This window comes from Geospiza fortis, unplaced genomic scaffold (assembly GCF_000277835.1).
Source record: "Geospiza fortis unplaced genomic scaffold, GeoFor_1.0 scaffold66, whole genome shotgun sequence".
NCBI lineage: Eukaryota > Metazoa > Chordata > Aves > Passeriformes > Thraupidae > Geospiza > Geospiza fortis.
In genome coordinates this window covers 8,473,664-8,494,985 of record NW_005054312.1, presented here as the reverse complement: position 1 = coordinate 8,494,985, position 21,322 = coordinate 8,473,664, and the positions used below count along the sequence as shown (strand labels likewise).

The 21,322-nt window shown below is 44.7% G+C and overlaps 1 protein-coding gene across 2 annotated transcripts in view; it reads right to left on the bottom strand.

Annotated features, from left to right (window-relative positions):
* Positions 1 to 21,322, bottom strand: part of LOC102041554 (USP6 N-terminal-like protein) — an 86,467-nt gene that overhangs the window by 44,265 nt on the left and 20,880 nt on the right. The window contains exon 2 of one of the 2 annotated variants that reach the window (XM_031055724.1): positions 18,865 to 18,946. The exons of the other annotated variant lie outside the window; for it this stretch is intronic. The gene's annotated coding sequence lies outside the window, so the exon portion shown is untranslated. The remainder of the gene's footprint in view (positions 1 to 18,864; positions 18,947 to 21,322) is intronic. 2 annotated transcript variants of the gene reach the window in all.

Below are 21,322 nucleotides of genomic sequence, written 5' to 3'. Positions count from 1 at the left end.
AGCAGGCTGTAGCTGGCTGGGACAGCTGGAGGAAGGGATGGATGCATTTCTCCCGCTCTCCATGGGGAAAGGGCTCCCTTTAACAGCAGGCTGCAGAGGATGTGAGCCAGATGTGCCCCTCCAGACTTAAAGCATCACTTAGTGGGAGATTGCAACCCTGGCTCCACTGAAATGAATGTGAATGCTGCTAATGAATTGACAGTGCAACTCAAATTTCCACTGCTCTTCACACAAGGTCCATCTGAACTAACTTGTAGTGTTTGCTGAAAAAGCCGAGCTTTACCAAGCTTCTGTTCCTTGTGAGTTTTCCATGCTCATCTTCTCACTTCCCCCTCTCAAATTTGCAGATGGGTTTAAGCACAGCAGCTTCTGCTGGACTCTTCTGAAAGCAGTTTGCATCATCAGGGTTGAGTTTAATGTAATGACTACAGGAACCCATGCAGGAGAAAAAAAAAAATTTAAGAAATTACATCCTTCACAGGATCTGCAGATGACATGTTCCTCTCAGCAGTACCTAAACTGTTTAAAGAACAGTAGGAGACTCCCAGGAGGAGATGCAGATATTGCCATCACAGCCAGGTAAAAAGAAGGAGCCAATGAATCATGACAGGTGGCATATAAAACAGACCACCCACTGTTTTACAGGAAGGGGGAAGGGGGGGAGGTGAAACCCAACCAGAAGAAGCATCTCACTGTGTGCAGACTTCACAACCTATTACCTTCACCAGTCCTTTGCAGGGCCACAGCCTTCAGCTAAGGATCTGCTTAGCTGGAACTAGCCAGAAAATTATATAGTAACTGGGGGCTTTAAAATTCTTGCAGGAAAATGCAATAAAAATAAATAAAAATCAACTGGGCAGGTTCCGTCTGACAACTCATTTTTTTCCCCATCCAGTACATTGCCATGTGGAGAGATGTGGCATTAATCAACCCATTTTGGCAGCACAAGACAAGCCAGGATGCATCACTGCTCCTCTACATGGGGAACACCCTCATGTTGCTTCCTCATGGGGAAAGGCTCTGTTTACCCAGCAGGAGCCAATGCAATTCCTACACAAAGCCTGTAAGTACATTTAAAGCTCAAAAGTAATCTGAAACAGGTCCATTCTCCCCTCCAACTCCATAAATACAATCCAAATTGGGTCATCTTCTAACAATAAATGAATGATACTCACTTAAGCCTCTGCTACACTGCTGACACAATCTAGGTCCTTTCATTCTCCTTGTACTGCAAGTACTAAAGATGCTTTTGTACATCCTCTGAAGTACTCCATTTAAAAACCATGGTAACTAGGGCACTGCATTCAGCTGCTCTTGGAAAGAAAAGCCATTCCCCTTCCCTCTCAATAGGCTCTTAGAAGGCTTGGATAGCAAAATGTTGCCTAATCCAAACTCAGCTCCACCAGGATGGCTGGAGTTAGATGCTGGGCAAAGGGGTGAGCACAACTACCGGGTACCACTCAGGTCTGTGGTGTGACAAACACCAGTCATTGTGTTTGTGACAAACACAGTCAATGTCCCCACATGCAATGAGAGCCATTACCTGTGTCCTGCATCTAAACAGCACCCAAAAGTCCCATTTTAAGTCATCAAGCGTAACAGCACGACTGCAGCATTCAACGGATAAAACATCGTATTTCCTTTAAAAGCTACTGGGTGCTCCTAAACATCTCAGGTTTGTTTTAGGGGATGACAGAATTATTCCATTTCAGTACTTCAGCATGACATGGACTACAGGAACCAAGAAGCAAGTTTTTCTGTTATTTTTGATTTGCAGTAAAAGTTTAAGGGGTTTTGGTGTTGTTTTATTTCTTGCTCATTCCAAATGCCTCAGAACTGTGAACTTCCCTGCACTGCAGCTTTTGAAGTTTGCCTGCTGGCACCATAATCCTCTTCCTTTCTGCTATGGAAACATTCAGAGATGTGGGCACAGAGATCAGATGGAAAGAGCAAGGCAGCTCCCACTAAAAAGCCATTTACTAGGAAAAATATCACCATCCTAAAAAAGGGACATTTGTCTGAAATGTAAGGTCCATTATTTGTATTTTTAAAAAGAAAAACATTCATTTAAAAAAAACCCAAAAGGCATGCAGTAGCACCAGAAAGTCTAACAACTTTAACATGACCTAACTGTTTCACTATTCCTCATATACAATTTTAGCAGACTTTTTCCACATCCCACTACATACTGTTATGGAGCCACATTCCAAGATTTAGGGTTTTAAATATAGAAGCCTTTAACACAACATCTGCAAAAGTACCTTAAAAAACAAAACAAAACAAAACAAAACAAACCAAAAAGAACCCCTTTCAAATTCTGTCCTGTTAGGGAGGCCATTCCCTAATTGATGCACAGAAGCACTTTGAGCCTCTCTGGAGGAAGCAGCATCAGATTCACGACAGCATTGCTGCAGAGGACTTATAACAAAATTCATGTCTGTTTGAAAGAGATACAAACTTGGGAGAAAACAGGCAGTTTTAAAGAACACATTCTTAAACGGGGAAACTGAGGCATGTAATGATTAGCCAATTCCTCAAACAGCAAAAATGTATTTCTTCTGGCTAACACACTGTCATCTTTGCTAACACAGGCTGTTGTGGTGAGAGACGTGAGAGGGAGAACTGAGGACAAGTGCAGCAGTTATCCTTGAATTCCTGACTCTGCTCCTCACACCACCCACTGCTACTTTTCAGGAGGAAAACAGGAGAAAACTTAAAAAGGAAAACAAGATGACAGTGTGGGAAAATGCTCTCAACCAGCTAGGTCAGCCTAGCTTGTGTGAGACATAGAGCCATAAAACCAGGTACAGCACACCTGGCTGCCTTGAGAGACATGCAGAAAATGAAGGTGTTTGGAAGCTAAGCCACTGTACTCTTATTTCCAAATATAAGGGAATAATATTAAAAAAAGTATTACAACTTACATATGAGTCAAAGAGTAAAAGCTAAAATAACAAGGGGCTTGCATGAGATGCCCCCATTGTCACATTTCAACATATGCACCAAATAAGTAGGTTTTTTATAGCCAATGTTTAGTACTGTTTTGTTGCTATTTTTCTTGAGTCTCCAAGAGCATTCTCCTCCATATGAACCTCACAAGATGAGAGGAAAAAAAATAGGAAAAGCTACCACTCAGGGTATTGCTCTGGCAGGCCTCTGCACATTTAGGCTTTTGAAGGCGGAAATTTTTAATGGGAATTAATGAAGAGAATTACCTCTGGAGCCTGCTGTTCCCTGCCATCTCTCCTGGGATGAGTACAGCAGGTCCTGGCTGCACTCCATTGTCTCCACTGAGGATGAGACAACTGGGAAGTCTGCTCACAGTTAAGTTTATGAATGTTTCAGCAATTGCCTCCTCCTTCAAGTAGCTGCTCAAAGGCGTACCCAAGTCCGGGCCTTCTGCCACACCATCCGGCTGACGTAACTAATGAGCTCCTCTGTTTGTAAACCCATGCCTTGACAGACACTCTGCCACGTGAGCACGGAACACTCACACAGCCAAAGATGCTCCCTGCTCCCAACCTGCTGTAAGGCTTCTCCATCCCCTGCACCCTGGGGGACAGCAGCCTCTTGAATTCAGATTGACAAAGGCTGGCACTCTCTTCGGCAGGCTCTGCTCCAGCTGAAAGGCAGAGGGTCAGCAGTAAGTTCTCCAACTGCATTTTACTCTGCATTGCAAAGCCAGACTGTGCCAAGTTTCATCTCACAGTGGAAAGGACACACGGGCACACCAAGCCCCACAAAAGTTTAGCTCCCAGGACCACTGATGCCAGACAGACTGTGGCATGTCACCTTGTTTAATGTGTAACATCTGTCACCTGTGGTCCAGGCTCTGCTCCTCCCTTCAAGGGAAGGATATGGCCATGGCAGAACTCAACTTGAACAGCAGAATTTTGGTGAAGTGTTGCCACAAGGTTCTTCAGGAGCTACTTGCATTTGAAGCAAAAGACAGAAGTCTGCAGTGCTTTGTTGTAGCATAAGAGAAAACAGCAACAAAATGCTTTTTGGAGAGCAGATGACAGCTACCTGGTTCTGCTGCTGTTATTCCTAAAGAAACACCAATCATATTCCGGTCACAGGTGAAGAACAATGCATAGTGACCAGGCAGGCATCAGCACCTGATCAGGCAGGCAGCTATTTCCTCAGCTCAGACTCATCAATTAGTCATCTTAGTGCTTAGGAGCCCTGGCCATGGAAAAAGGCCATTCTCAATCTGACACAGGAACAGGCACCAGAAGATGGGGAGAGAGTTTCAAGGAAATTTCATTGGAAAGAGAAACCAAGACACACTGGAAAGTTTCACCAGAACGAGTTACCACACAGTTTTTACTCTGTTGTTGTTGATGGATCTCCAGTCCTCCAACACGGGCCAGCACAGAAAAAACACAAGGCTTAGCAGAGAAGTAGAAATCTGTAGGCTTAACTTCTGGGCTGCTCCCTTCCTCACCTCACCTGGAGCAAGAGCTGCCACAGTTTTCCCATTGCCCCCAAAGTCCATACCAAGCAATATGCACAACACAGAAATCCATAAACATTCAAATACAAATCTTTGCAGATGGGAGATCAGAAAAACCTACAGATAAAACTGGAAGTTAGACTGCTGTTAAGTGTACTATCTATTGCAGAACATGATGATCAATTTGTTGGATGCATCATTATTTTCATCAAGCCATCTCAAGCACTGGTGCTCTTGTATAGGAACCTGTGAGTTAGGCTTTGGATGTGCTGGATTTTTCTACGTGCATGGACATCAGCTCTGGAAAATTTTAGAAAATGGGGCTGGTTATTTTCTTATCACAGCATTTGGAAAACTGAAACGAGCTCATTTGTGGCTTTCAGTACTTTAAACTAAGCGAATAAATGGAGAGAGCAGCCAACTTCTGTCTTCATCTAGATGAATTGCTGAGATCATGTCGTTAGCTAACATCATTCTCACTTCGTTTTTGGCTGGAGAGGCAGACAGTGCAAAGGGGTGTCCAGTTACAGAATGGCAACACTGATAAATTGCCTGAAGTTTTAGTAAGAAAATAAATGCAAGATGTGCAACAAAAATGCCTGCTGAGTAATAGATGTGGGGTCATGTGGGCATGTTTCTAAATTCCTTCTCTTCAGTATGTTCAAAAACTCTTCCAGCTAGAAGCACAGAATGCTTTTGCAACTCAGTCTAACATTACTCCATCTTCTCTTCAATTAGAGGTCAGTTCTAATTCCCTCCAAAGCATCCACAAAGCATTTGCCTGAATTCAGACTCCAGAGTAGCACAATCAAAGCAGACAGTGGATCATCATGAATTATTAAGCTGTGGGCATCACAAAAAAAAGGTACCTATGTACTGAGGCAAGAAAGAAAACAACCTGCAGGACCCACTGGTGTAATACAAACCATGTTAGAAGCAAAAAAACAACTCTTCACAGTGAAAGACCATGAGACAGCAGATAAAAAGAGTTAACCAGAAGGAGGCAATACTTCCAAGTGACCCAGAATTGTGCTGTGGCATGTTGTGCTACTCAGAGTGAGTTACAGAAAGAGTCTGCAAAGTATCATGGAAACTGCAGGAGGACAACACCAGTGCAGCTGTTAAATCTTGAGACTCCTCCTTCCCTGAGGATTCACTCTGTTTGTCACTAGGGAAGGATACTGGCCAATCTGGACCTTGGCTGGAGCCAGTGTGGCAGGTCTTCCATTCTTGAGCTACCACACACAGGCACTACAGCAGAGATGAGAAAGGTTTGGGCTCCAGCATTTAAACCCTTTGACCTGGCATCTTAAGAGACTGTCTCTGACAGGGCTCTGAAATATGAGCAGAACAAGAGGGGATCACAGATACTTCCAACTGTTCTTGCAGAGAACATCTTTCCTGGACAGAGGATTCAGAGGGAAATGTTTTCTCTGGTGCAGAGCCCCAAGCAGTGAGATACAGCATGTCCTGCCTTCTCCACAACATGACACTCTGAAACAGAGGCTGCAAGCGTTCAAAGTTCAAAGCTGCAGCTCACACTCTGGAACGGAGATCCCCAATGTGTGACACAGAATTTATCCAGCATCTACAACCATAAGCCCATTGGAAAAGACACATAACCTCATGATTAATGGGCCACAAACTTTGTAGAGGAAATCTGAGGGCAAGAGGCATCTCTATCTGCTTGGACATCCCTGCCACACAGACCACTGCAATCTTAGATGCTGCAATAAGCAGATCATGCTTACAAACCTCTTGCACCACCAGACACGACAAACTTCCAGGAAGACACAGCAAGATGACCTATCTCACCACAGCTTTCCCAGGCACAGCAAACCCTCCAAAAGGCATTAATTGGTAGCTGATGCTGGAAGGCTGTGAAAATCAGTGTGGTCACAAGGAACAGGAAGGTGGTGCTGTGCACACTGTGAACTGAAGGAGCTTTAAGCCACTTTACTCCTGCACTTCTCCTCAGGCAGCTGAAGGACCAGGGCACTGTTTTCAAAGCTGTTCCTCTGTTTCACTAAGTATCTGAGTCAAAACCTGGCACAAACAAACCTGCCAGGGTGTCTTTGGGTGTCTTTTGCTTCCAAAACAAAACTATCTTTCATTAACAGTGCAAATATTCATTGCAGGGAGGAAGCTGATCCACTCGACTCTAAGGCTTCTCTGTCAGAAGATGCATGAATGCAAGGTGCAGGAAACAGGTTAATGGCTCACACAGAGGACACCTCTATCTCCTTGAACCAGGAGCAGATCCAAAACCAGTAACCTGGAGCTGAGATCCTTCTCCTTGTGGCAACCAACCCTCCAGAATAAATGAACAACAAAATCAGACAGGCCTCTTCTTCTGAAGGCTTTTTAGCCACTTCTGCTTTAAGACAGGAAATCTTAAGGACTTTACCCAGATCGTTCAACTTGTCCTCCAAGCCACAGCAGCTTGTCAGCATTCTGCCTGGATGTCAGGCACTGCATGTGCACATAAAAGGAATCGTTTGCTCACTGCTGTAGCTACTTTCCAACCAGGCTGACAAAATGCTTCTGATTCTTTGTGCTCCTGTCGTGCTTCCCATCCTAGGCAGCTGCTTCAAGTGTTCATGCACACTAAGAGCACTGAGGTACTCTCACATCAGGTTACTCATTTCTGACTAGAAGAAGCCAAGAATTTTAAGGAACTAAAATCATAAGTTAGCAAAATTTCATGAGGATTCTCTCACCAGTTGCTGATTAAATAAAAAACTGAGCTCTGTGGATGTTGCAGACAGTAATAATGAGAGTGATGATCACAGAAACCGTGGGCCTGTCTCTGTGTGCTCCACAGAGAAGTGCAGATAAGCAATATGGCACTAATCAGCTCTGGGGCTGGAAGGGACACTTGGCAAAGGATGTGAAACCCTTTGCTACTGGAAAGGTGCACACACAAACATGTTATGCTTTGGGGCTGACAAATCCCTCAGCTGAGAAGGTTAAAACCAGGACATGCCATCAATGGGGTCTGTGCATTCATGGTCCCCCAGCTGTGAGAAAATGAGAGCTGACAGCAGTGCCAATACGAGCAGTCTGTCCTCTCTCCTGTTCACTAGGTTTATGTGCCGACGATGCAGCCTGCGGGCACATTACACCCCCTCTTTGTATTTGGCATCCAGCTACAACAACCCTTCTCTTCTTTCTTGTCTCACCTTGAACCAGTTTGGCTTCTGGCAACTGGGAGTGTAACCAGAACAAACAATCCTCCTGCTCCTGTGCTTGCAGGGATGCATCCTTAACCCAGCATTCCAAATGCTATGGTAATAAAAACAGTCACTGCCTTGTGCCAGACTTTCAAATGAACCAACCCATCTCAGCCTGAAGTGCCCTGTGGACCAGGGCTCCTCTCCTGCTGCCATGGAGAGATGCTCATTCAGAGTGGCCAAACAAGTCCCTCAGCACTGCCACAAACCAGTGCCACACTCCACTTTAAGATGCAAAGTGAAAACAGAGGCCAATGCTGGGACAAAGTTTCCTTCCTTCCTTCCTGCCTGCCCACAAGAGAACCAGAGCTGTCCTGGAGAGGCACATCTCAACTCTTCTGAACAGAAAAAGACCAGAGTCTTGGCCTTGTAGTCTCTGCATCCTAGCTCAGCATCATCAGCCACTTCTCATCACCCAGCCTGCTTCTGCCTAGGATAGCACCATAGAAGCATCTGCATCACCATCAAACTATAAACTGCCTGCCATCTCCAAGCTGCAGATTCCTGGCTGAAGCAGCAAGCCTTTGGAAGTCTCTGATGACTTGTTTTTTCCTCCCTCACCTATATCAGTTCATCTGAATAGCAGATGCTTCCTTTGTTAGTTTTGGTTTCTGTTTTGTTCGGAGGTTTGCTTGCTTTTCTTATTTGAGCTGTTCTTAACAAAAAGCCCAGCTCCAGGCATGATGTGACCTGTGCATTAGGAAGACTGGCAGATTGCTCTTTTTTTATCTGCTAATATAGCTGATTTTTTTCATTTCCAGAGAAGGTGAATAGCTCAGCCCCCAGGAAAGAGACACAGCAATTACACTTACCTCAGACCAGCAGAGCATTTTAGTGCAAAGCTTGCACTGAGCTGGTGCCCTCTGGCATCTGCTCTGTAGACAAGAGCACACCAGGGGACAAGTGCAGCAAAGGGGAAAAGCTGACAGCTCCTTGCCTCTCTGCTGCAAATGGTATCCCAAAAATCCTTTCAAGAACATCAAATAAGCCTCTGCTCTTCTATTACTTTCATAAATTGAAATTCCAGATTTGGAAGGAAAACGGTATGTAACTGAAATTAATCTAAAGACTTACCTGATTGTTAGGGTCACATTTCCACAAAAATAGGAGGTGATTGACCAATTTACAGATCAATGCAGTTTTCTAGAGTTCTCAGTAAGCATAACCACTGTGACTTTTCAAGTGCAGTCCAATATCTAATCCTTCATTAGATAAATTCATAGTTAAGTTTAAATACGAACAGTTACATCAACTGTTCATCTAAATATGAACAGTTACATCTACATCTACAAACAGTTACATCTATAAATATGAACAGTTTTACCACACCGTATACCTTTGGCAGGGTATTCTTATCAATACATGAATCATATTTTCATGTGTACAACTCCAACTATTAAGAAAGCATTAGGCATCTTATACCTGGTCTAGTAGAAAGTGTTCCTGCTTATGGCAGGGGAGTTGAATGAGATGATGTTCAAGGTCTCTTCCAACCCAAACCACTCTGATTCTATGATCTAGCTGCTAAATTATTAACACCAAGTCTGTTTTCCCATGCATCATCCTTGCGGCTTTTGCAACCTGGTTAGGAAGAGCATGGGATTATTTTATCACAGATACCAATACATAGATGAGGGAGGAAGTACAGAAGAACAAAACTGCCTTGTACCTTTGCAGCATGCCAAACTGGAAGGACAGAACCAAAGTGAACCTTGGTTTGTATAGGAGCTGTTTTTAGCTAGACTAGTATACCACTACCATTACCTCAACAGCACAATTAATGAGTTATGGCAAGATTATAATAACAGGCTCTTTAAAAGTTGCGCCAGTTGCCTACCCTATCCGTATCGCTTTGCATGACAAAGTGTGCCAAGCCTGATATTCTGCTCAAGCAATGGAAAAAACAGTTTTTTGGGCAGATCCCCAGGACAAACACTGACAGGCAGACACAGCAGCTGGTTTTTCCACAGATGCCGAGAGATGAGTGTGCTTGCAGGCTTTTCCATACATACACAGACATACAAAGTCCCTTGACTCAAAAAAAGTTTAATTCAAAGGGTTTCCATCAGGAAAGCAGGAGTCTCTTTCACAACACGCCTGCCAAACCTCCAAGGCTGGAAATCTCAGGCATATAGTCCATAGATCTTCTTTCCTTTTTCTTTTTTTTTTACTCACAATTAACATACCGATAGCCTTGGCATCAGGCTATTTACAGAAACATTCTCTCTCAACACTAACAATAAAAAATATTCAAGAGAGCTTTGTAGTTAAGGTAGAGAATAAGCTAATTTAAACACAACCCAGGCTATCTGCAGGGATTTTAATACACCAGGCAAAAGGAGCCAAAGACAGACACTACCGCAGCATGGAGATGTCCACTAGTCCTCTTGCCTCGGAGGCCTGAAAGGGATCTCCCTCTCAGTGCCAGAAAGAGAAGGAAACAGCATTTTCACTCACAAATAATATTCAAAATGTAAAATATGAGTCCTTCTGAAAATCACATTTTTTAAATTGACCTCTAATTCTAACCAGATTTTTCAAGGAGGGGCATAATCAAGTTCTTATTGTACCTTAGGCATTTTTAGGTAATGATGACTACACCTACCTAAGGGATGCTGCCGTGCCAGCGTTAGGTCCTTTAGTAAATTACCCCTTCATTTAACCTACACATAAAGTCTCCCGAAGGCTGAACACCAGTATTTTTGGCTGGTATCTGAAAACAGCCAAAGGAACAGCTGCTTCAAGCAACCTTAAGGGAAACTGAATTAAAGAAGGAAAGAAAATGCATCTTTTCCTATGGAAATAAAAATCATCACCATGCTTGGAATATTACTCCAGGTCAATATAAGCAAACAGTTGTGAAGAAAATGGTCTTCTTTGTACTTCATACATCAACATTGTTTTGAAGATAAATAATTACTATCCCTCCACATCTATCACCAATCTCCTCAGAGGGGTTGATACAGCATGGCATGACTTGAAAGGAGAACAAGGGCTGAAAAAGGAAGACAAGCTCCTCTGCTCTGAGACCAACCCATTGCCAAGAGCAAGCACATATTGCTGTCCCGCCACAAAAGCCAACCAATAAAAAGCATCTCCCAAAAAGCCCCAACAGTTTTAACTGAGATTAAAAGGACTTGAGTTTGCAGTTTATACACACGAACTCAGAAAAGATGCTCTGAGAAAGGTTCTTCCTTTGTCATTTCTTTAACAGCATCACCATTACATCATTAAAGGGGAGAAACTAATTCGTTCAACATGCATTCAGCCTCTAGTCTCTTAATCCAAACACTTCTCTATTGCCATTTGAATAGTCAGATGTCATGGAGCCTGTTTTGACTAGAAAATACACCACTGGTTTCTTCCATGTGGATTTTATTACAAAATTCTGTTGTCACACTAGGTGGAAAAAAGCTAATTCAAAGGATGAAAGAGGACAAGGACTTGAGAAGAGGTTATTAATCTCTACATGTGCCCCATTCTCTGCCTCCACCCTCTATTTTTCCCCCACCATCTAAAGGGGAACTATAGCCAAAGGAGCACATTGTTTGTCAGAGCATATCCAACTTGGCTGGTCAGCTGCAACAAGTCCTGGCATTGCATGTTCAGACAGATAGCACCCAGGAAACCCATCTCCTGAGCATCAGATCACACACTGCAAAGGTTGCAAGGTCATGGTAAGGACTGGCAGCTGAGAAGATACATCACTGCTATGCTACAAGTACCATATACCAGGGCTGATGTTACCCGAAGCTGTTCGCTGCTATTTCAGTGGAAGGGGGAAAACCCAAAAATGCAAATCAACCCTCATCTCAAATAAACAATATTTAGTTCCATAAGAACCTGAGTGGATAAATTCTTTATTGCAACTCATTTTAAATTAGGGAAGCAAATTTAAGTGTTTGCACAGCCAGGTCATCACGCTCTGAACAAGCCAAGGGAGGTTTGCAGATGTACACCATGCTGACCACAGGGTTCAGCTTGAGTGCAATGTAGATAAAGAGACACTTTGGTGCAAAGCTATGTCAAGCCTGGTAAACACATGCATAAAGATCCTATTAATAACCTGGTATTTCTGCAGGGAACGGGGGAGTTTGAAAATAGGCATTAGTCTGGAAGAGTGGAACAGGTTTAACAAGCGGGATGCTCTGTAGAAACCAGTAGTGGCTGGTTACGTTGCTAGAAATGTTTCAATGAAAGTTAACTCCCACAAGGTCACAAAGTCCTGCTCAAAGGTGAATTCAGCACAATCTTAACTGAAACTGGCCAAAACCAAGCAAAAGCTATGTAAGAACCACGCTTTCAGAAACTCCAGTGTGAGTGCTGCAAACAGCTTTCCTGCCCGGAGCTTTTGAATATAAGGCCTTCTGTAACAGGAAAGAAATATTTTCTGCAAAGTGACCCAAAAGACTTCAGAAGTATTTAGGAGACTGCCTTCCCCTTTTGTCAAAGTCCAAAGGGGAAAAAAAGCTCATAAAAGTGGAATATAATGTGAACAATGCTGAGCTATTCATTCCAAAATGAAAGCTGCTTCTGAGAGAGAAGGGGAAATACCCACCACAATAGCTTTGGAAAACACTGCCCAAAACCCTCAGGAAAAGAACAAAAAATGGAAAACATACTTTCAGAAATCAAAAATTATGAAAGTAACACAGAAGAATTACAGCAATTGCATGCTAGGAAATAAAGACCAAAAAGAAAATCACCATGGTCAAGCCATTTATCCTGGCTCCCATTAGCCTGGTTTCTACTTAGTTTAATCCAGAACTGCACTGAGTAGAAAACTCGCACAGGGGTTTTGGCAGCTGCTGGCACTTACACCATGCAGGGCTCCACCCCCTGATCCTCCCCACTGCAATGCTCCCACAGTTTCCACCTGGATGCGGGACAAGCCCAGCCACCACACCTGGGCTGCCGGCACCATGCCAGGGCAAAAAACAAGGAGTGGAGGATTGATTTCTATCCCTTAAAAATATCCTCTTTGATAGAGATGCAACCTGCTAAATCCCTGGGGAACTACACTTCTCCTTGGTGTGCTCCATGCAACATAGAGGTCTGGAAGCATGTGGGGCAGCACTGTCAGCACCATTGAAGGCTATGCATGTGCCTGGACCTGCTCTCCTAAAGAACCCTTTGACAGTCTCATTTCCACTCAAAGCATGACCACTGAGGGTCCAACAACAGCTACCCTAGAAATTTTTTTTAGAAGAAATGCATATTTCAGGAATGAGTTAATACACTTGGAAGGAAGCACTAGCCACCTCCTTGTACTGACATTTTTCCAGCCTCCCAAAGCCTACCACCAGCCCTGCCACAGCAATTTTGCAAGGTTAGAAAAATAACGAAGGAAATGGACAGCAAGCCACAGTTCTAGAAACCTACCAGAAACCTTTGCCATTTCAGGTTTCTAACTTTTTTCTCAGCCTCATCTTCCTGCACCCTGGTGTGGAACCCTCCAGCATCCTCTCCAGGGAACTTGAAGTCCAACCACAGCAGCACAGTGGCCAGCTGTGACTTAACTCTTCTTCTTCTCTACAGCTAAAAGGCCAGGAGCAATGCAAGACCACTCAGGTGTTATGGACTGCACCATCCACAGCATCCTGGAACCCAGCAAGGGGTCCAAGCAAGAGGCTGTAACTTCAGTCTCATAAATCACCAGCATACCAAACCCATGTTTTCCAGCAATGCTATTGTTCTCCTCCCCTTCCTCTCTGCCACAATATCTCAAAGACCCAAAACCACTAATTATTTCTCAATCCAGCAATTCTGAGAGCCACTTAGGAGGAAAAAACACCCCAACCCTTATTAGATGAGACCAGCAGGACATTGGTACTTGCCTGGAAAAGCAGAGCATTGGTACTTGTCTGGAAAAAGTGGAACCACTCAGACAATCTCAAGGAAGGAGCAAAATATAGCCAAAACCACCCTTAATGAAAGCTGTACCTTTTCTCTGAGGAAAACTAACAAGTGAACTACAAGGAAGCTCAGCCAAAAAGAAAAAAATAACACAATCTCTTGTGAAGGGATAAAATATGAGATAGCCCACTGCATCCCCAGCTTAGAGAGAAGAAGCAGAATATTCTTACTGTTTAGTTTCTTTCTAGATCTGGGATATGTGTTTTTGGTAAGCCTGGATTTCACCTGAGGGTAATGCAAAAAGGAACATAAAAAATCCCAACATGAATGACAACTGAAGAGCAGCCATCTGTGTGGGCGTCTCTCTTTCCAAACAAAACTTGGAGTGAAAAGGGTTTTCCAATGAGCCAGCCAAGAAAAGGGAAACTTCATCAAGAATCACAGTGGGATCTGCCTGGAGAGTATGCTGCATGCAAATACCAGGACTAAAACCACTCCCCTGCCACTACCAGCAGTCCTCCCAGATGTCCATCTGTCCACTGTTCCTTATCTTCCCTTTTAAAAACCATGGTGAAAGCTGCTGGGGAGGACACAACGTGTGGCAAGTAATTACAGAGCAAAGCAGAGCAGAAGCACCTTTGGGGATAAGCAGCAGTTCAGGCAGTCACCAAATGCTGACCCTCCATGAGGGCTGCATGAGGTCTCTGCTTGTGAAACCAAGCTGAGGACACTGGCACAGCCCTGCTGGGAGGGCTGGGTAAGCACAAGCTATGGAATGCCCACAGAACTGCTCACCTGCACCAAAGAGAGGTTTTTAAAACAGCAATCTGAAGTCAGCTCCATTCTGTGCTGCAGGTAACCCAGAGACTGCTGGGATTCCCACTGCTGCACCCTCCCATGCAGACATGGGTTCCAGCACTCAGCCACAGACATGGCAGCTCCTCACCTGCCCCAGGACCTGGGACTGGAGGCTGCCAGCCAAGTTCAGCTCTCAGCCTCCTTAAAACTCAGCACATTCACAAGGCACAGGGTCAAGCTAGAGTAGATGGAATGCTCAATTAGGCTGCTCAGCCTCTATCCAAGTCCTTCCAGAGCAGCTCCTGTCACACCACTGGAGACAGGGTATTGATTCAGACACTAGCAGTTTACATGAACCTTTGGGCCAACCCAGGACAGTGATTTTCAGTGTCTTTGCCAGCAGATTACAACATATGCCCACATACTTCAAGCATAGTTCAATGATATCAGCAAAAATTCACTGATAGAAAAAATATTTTCCTATCAGAGTACGCAAAACTCGAGGTGGACATCTCCTTCTCCACAAACTCACCTGTCTGGAACGAAACCTTCCTGAGCATCAGAAACAAAGCTGACCCAGGAGTGCCCTGAGATTCCTGCTCATTTTGTAGCAAGCCACTGTATGAGGAATTTGGGCTGAATATTGACATGCTTAAGGCCATTTAAAACAGAGACTGGCTTTCCTAACATATCAGTGTTTTTCCAGCCTCTGAGGGCAAGAGACAGAGAGGAAGAGAATTGCTTTTGGGGAGAAAGCACTAATAAGATAGGAATTTCCCTGAAATAATTAGCAATGTAAGGAAAAACCACAAAACCCAACCACCCACAAACTTTCCCTAAGGAACAGCTTCAAACCTATGAAGTCTCTACATCCACAGGCCACCAGGTGTATGGCAAGCATGGGGCCTACTTCTTTATAAACACTGGGGCACATGAGATCATCTGCATCCCAGATGGACAGGGGATTTGCAAATAGGTTTGCAACTAGGAAGTCCCCAGGGAACTAGGGAAAATTGAATAGCTAAAACAATCCTGATTTGCCAGCTAATACAGATGGTTTTTAACAGAAAGATAACAACAGGCCTTAGGAAGACATAAGCCCTCTCCCCCATGGAGAGAAGAGTGTCATTTTGGCACTTACTTTTTCCTAGTCTTCTCAGGAAGCTCGGCAGGAAATGGTAGAGACTTCCCCCACTGCATAAATTCTTTTATCAGATTAAATTAGATTAATTCCTTCAGGAAGATTACTGCTCTAGGCAGTTGATGAGTGCTCCTACCTTGATTCTCAAGGTGCTTCTCCCCAATGACTGAAACAGTGCTTAAAATTTTGTTTCATCCCCAATCCTTTCTCAAAGACCTGCAGGTCTGTTACCTGCAAGCAACATATACCCACTTGTTCCAAATGCAGAATACACCTAAATTCCTACTTCCTCTCTTTTTTTTCTGGTTTCCAAACATTCAGAAAAAAATTGGAAGTATTTCTCCTTGTTTTCTTAATGTAACCATGACAAAGTTGCTATGCAATTGTCTGTTGGGGAATTGGGGCAGGAAGAAAAAGAAAGATAAAGCAAACTGCTGGAGCTAACCTGCAGCAGGAAACAAATAATTTACATGCTCACATGTGGAATCAACTCTCATTTTTCCAGAGGAGTAAGTACCAAAGGCTTTGCACACAGTCATCGACTCTCTGGTGTCATTCTCCGATGTCTGGTGCTTGCAGCACTACCAGCGAATGGTAACAAAGATTACCCTGTAAAAGGAGTGGTGGAAATGTCTGAGGAGATGCAAGACCAAGAAGAAAATATCCTAGCACCCCTGAAAGGTTGCTGCTCATAGAGAAACCAGTACAAGACCCAGAGTAGTTAGAAGCAGTTGGTGAAAGCAATGAGGCATGTGAAGACAGTTTGTCCCTGGAGCAGCAGCTGGGGAAGAGAGGAGAGGACAGCTGCAGCACTGCCCCAGGACATCCCATGTGCCACCCTATTCATTTCAGGGTATCTGACAAGGGTACTCAAACATGGGCATGATACATTCCACATCATCAAAAAGCTCAACCCTCAGCGAGCCTCCAGTGGCCCCAAACAGGGCTTCAACAGGACAGCGCAATGCTCTGCAGGGACAGAACTTTTCCCATGGATGCTGTGGTTAAGGTGACTTTGCTAATTCACTGCTCAGGGTCAGGTCAAAAGGTTGGCTAATTGACCACCTGCCCCTGAGCAGCACTCCCCACCCACTGCTGGTTAACCTCTGTGGCAGCCATCAAAAGGAAAAGCAAGAGTAACCCAGACTGAGTTATCCACTGCAGCAACACAACACCATTCTCAACTTGCATTACCCAACCCTTATGCTCTCACAAGAGTGTCCTAAGCTGTTTTTAAAGTCAGCATTTAGCTTTTTTGCTGGCTAATATAACATTTCCTCTCCCTTCCCCCAGTCCAAGGATTTGGCAAAATTGCTTCTTTTGCAAATCCCACTGCAAATGCTGAACTTTTGCCAGTTAGGGAAAATCTTGACTAAAAATAAACCATGTTGCAGAAAATAGACCTCCTTCCAGTACAATGAAGTAGTGGATAATGCATGCAAGGAGATCTGCCAGGAGAACACAGCCTCCAGATTTGCATAAGAATCTCCTCAAGCTCAATAGGCAGCTGCAACTCCTGTGATTTATCCCATCTTAACAAAAAACAGGGTGGGGGGGTGTCTGGTGAAAGGAGTGAGGTAAGGTTGAGGATGCTGAGATAAATCAACTTTCCACCTGTGGTGGCAGGAAGAGAAGTGCCACCACCACCCTGTGCCTGCATCCCCAGTGAACCAAGCTGGGAGGGAGAGGATGGCATTCCCTGCATGGTCACTACAGAAGGCGAGAGTTTGTTACAGGAAATCCACTGCAATTCAGGCATGAGAAGAGAATGATATGGGATTTTGCCACCTGAGTCACCAGGAGTCTGGGACACTGACTCAGTGCTGGCTCTCCTGACTCAGACACACCTGCAACAGCTTGCTAGCAAACGGAGGCACTCCTACCTTTGCTGCTTCCCTTCTTATTGTGGTTTTCCCTCTAAGAAGAGGCCTTTTACAGCAGAAAATTAATTAAGAAAAGGAAAGCATAAGGAGAAGACTGGCATGGGAAGCAAAGGCAGTGCTCAACTAACCAGCTGTGCTTTCACATCCAAAGTGGAGGGCACATTTGCTTGCTTGCTGTGATAAACCCCAGGAAATACAGGAGAATTAGGTGGAAACAGCTCCACCCTGACTGCTACTCCTCTACAGTCTGCAGCACTGCCCAGACAGTCCTGGATGAACCAGGTTTTCAAGAAAGATATCTTTCCATAATGAATCCATTTCACTTTTTAGGGATCAAGAAAGCATTATGCAGCAAGTTGCGATTATATCCTTATACAATCAAATGGGCCATTCAGGCAAGCTAAATGCAAGGCAATGCCATTTTTATGAGATCCATGAGGGATAGATGTTTGCAGAAGGAGCTTCTTTTGCTCTTAGGGCAAACTGAAGGTTTCAGTTCAGTGTGCCAGGCCAACCCTCCTTGCCCATTAACACTCCCACAGCAGGATCATGCACCTGCTTTTCAGACCTCCCCCGAGCAACCACAGATGGCTAAATATTCCACTCCAGTTCCAGCTGCACACACACCTCTGATCAGCTGTGAACACAATTCCAGATAATACAACAGTAGACTGCAACCCAGCCCTATATTTTCCCCTCCTCAAAGTAATCCAGAAATTGAAATTGAGATGCAAGCAGACCTGCTTGTAGCATAGCAAGGGGCATCACTGAAAGCATGTTTGGCATCTCAGGGACTTCAACTGACTTAGGCAATGCACTTAGAATGTCAAACAGCTGCAAAGAGCGCAGATTAGATTTTTCAATTGAGCACTGATGCCTTAAAGCAATAACAAACCAAATAACTCAGGCAAAAGGATGCACAGAGCAGCGCAGGGGAGGCACTACTCCACTGCTCCTGAGAGCAATCAGTGGCAGAGCAGAGCAGTAATTATCCAGGGAGGAATAAGCTGCTACAGGCTGTTCTTGCCATACATTAAGAAAACAACAGCAGATTTGTTCATGGTTGGATACGAACAGGCACACAGCTCCCTCCCTCCCCGCTCGGGACGCGCGCCACGGGGGAGCAGCCAAAGGGCAGCTGAGCAGGAGGCGCAGCAGCCCCTGCCCAGCCCCGAGCCCGGCCGGGATTCCCCAGCTGGTGCTCCGGGAAGGAAAAGGCAGTGCCTGTGGTAGCAAGGAGCATGGCCTCCCACGGGCTGCTCTGCAGCAATGCTGGTTTCCAGCCCTCTCCTCAGAGGGCTGTCAGCAAGGCTAAATGCAAACCTTATCTTCTGCCTGGGTGTTTTCACAAAACCTCTGGATGGAAAAAATAACTATTCACTGCAGAGCAGTCTGCGCCACAGGATCCATTCCACACCCATCAGGCAAACCCTGCACACATTTCACCCTGGCCATATGCAGCCCCTCTTCCTCTCACCAGGAACGTGACAAACATACCTGTTCAGAGCATCAGCTTCTACTACAGCACTGTCAAGGAGCAAGAACACGATTCCCATTGGCATACGGGAACTGGCAAATCCTGTAAGCATTAGAGAGAATAGTCATTAGTGCCATTAATGAGCTGGCTGGTGAAAAGGAAGGATGCCAAAGCAATCTCGCGAGAATCAGGTGGGTGTTAGGTCCCTGCCCTGAACACACTCCTGCTAGCCCTGGCATCATGGCAGAGGTACATGGCATGAGGCTGTCAGGGGACTTCTCCAACATCACAGAAGGAAGCCAAAGTAAAAGACGAGATGATGAGCCCCAAACCAAGACTGTTCATCCAGTAAAGCCTCCTCAACAGCCAGTGCAATGAAGATAACATCGACATGCAGGGGCAGAAAAGAGGTTGGTAAATGGGATGGAAGGGATCACCTACAGTGCCCCTACTGTGCTCCCTGAGGTGCTGCTGAAGATCTGCTTCACAGCAGTGAAATTGTGCAATTTCTTCTAGTTTGCAGAGGGGGCAAATTCCACATGATGTCAGAGCCAGGCTGCTGCCATTTCTTCATCATCATCATCATCATCGTCATTATAGTTTCATAATAAAAAAGGCTTTATATTTTCCACTGATGGCTGTATAAAGCTTTTGTACCTTAGTCACACAGAAGACATTTAGCCAGCACTGAGCAAGAGCTGTGACAAAAGTCACCTCTGCAGGCTACAAAAACACCTCACTTCAGGCATTTGAAGTGCCTGCTGCATGCCAAAGAAAAGATAACAGAAATGTTTTACTGGAAACAATTCTAAGCAACCACAAGAAGTTTTTCTGATAATACTACTGAAGCAAAGGTGACCACATCTAATGTAATTTTACTTTTCCCATCCTGTTTGTGCAATTGTTCAGGGATAGCAAGGAACATGGTGGATGAGGGACCATCCTCAGACACACTGTAACCCAGAGAGGATCTGGAAGCTGAGGGAGGTAAGGAAATAGTGAAACGTCTCTAGTCAAAACACTAAACCAGCAAGAGGAAGGTACAGAATCAGCCTGACAATGTCTCATGTGCTTCCTGCCAACTGGACCTCATTATGTACTGTGAGAAAACTTACTCATGCAGCACATCAGTTTACCTTGGACTGAGAAAGAGAGACTTGTTTGCTTTCCCCAGTCTCTGCAGGTGATTCAGAGAACTGTCATTGCCAGCTGTATTTAAAGAACTGAGAAAAGTCTAATCCATTCGTGGTTCCTTCTCACTCATTTTCCCCTTTCTCCTTTCCCATTAAGGAAGGGCTGAAGGCATTTCAAAGTATGAAAAAAATGCTTCAGTCCACAAGACCACAGCACAGACCTCGGACTCCAGCCTCAATCACAAATTTTCCATCACCCTGTTGCTCTACATTAACCAAAACACAGGAGTTACTTACTCCTGTTATGTACCTCCAGGAGGGTCTTCTGTTGTTCTTTTGAAGCCAGTAAATGAACACTGTTCAGCAGCTCTACAAGGACAGAAATAACAGGACAAATCCAACCTGGCCAATAATCTTTGGTGGTAGCTTATGTATAAAGGTACAGAAAGCAAGGAAATTCATACCTTAACTTCACATGGCTTAAATCTGAAGGGAGGCTACTTTACCTTTGTAGGACTTCATCTGCACTGGTATTGACCCATGCCTGCACCAGGGCTCAGCATGTGGGGAGTATCAACATGGCAGCCATACAGACAACCTTTTGTCCCTTCGTCCTCCAGTTCCTTTTCCATTTAACAACTTTCTCAACACGACTCCTACTCTTATACAACACTGCCGAAACATCACTGGCAAAGTTCTAAGTCCTCACTTCCCAGTACTGCCAAGCAATGCAAAAAGAGATGCCTGAAGCTTTCTTAAGTGCTGCTGGATTTAATCAAAGCCATATGAAGATGGCCTGCTTGCCCTCCCAAAGCAACTGCAGCTCTCACAAAAAGCATGTTGTCCCACAACAGACAAATATACTGGAAACACTGCAGAGTGCCAGGGAAACAGAGTGCTCAGCCTCTCCCTGGGTTCCCAAACTTCCTTCTCACAGTGCCCAGCAGTCACTTGTCCTAGGGCTGCTCCTCCCCAAGACACTACCAGGCTCCAGGCAATGCAGAGCATGGATGGCACATGACAGCTAAGCTCCTCTGCCTCTTTCCTGCAGCTCCAACTTGCCCATCAAAATATGTATTTCTCAGTGTCACCACACCAGCAGACTCTCTGTGTCCTTGGCCAAGATGACTCCTTACTTGTTACAGACTGAAGTAGTGCTGCAGAAACACGATAACCTTTTGTTTCATCTAATGCAGCACATAAAGATTCACCAGAATTTATAAAAAGGTTATGAAGCAAGGCAGCAGAGGACTGAGTGATACTCGGTGACTACAAAGATGGGGCATCCACAACTTTTGGCAACCCGTTCCAGTGCCTCATCACCTTCATCACAAAAACTTCTCCC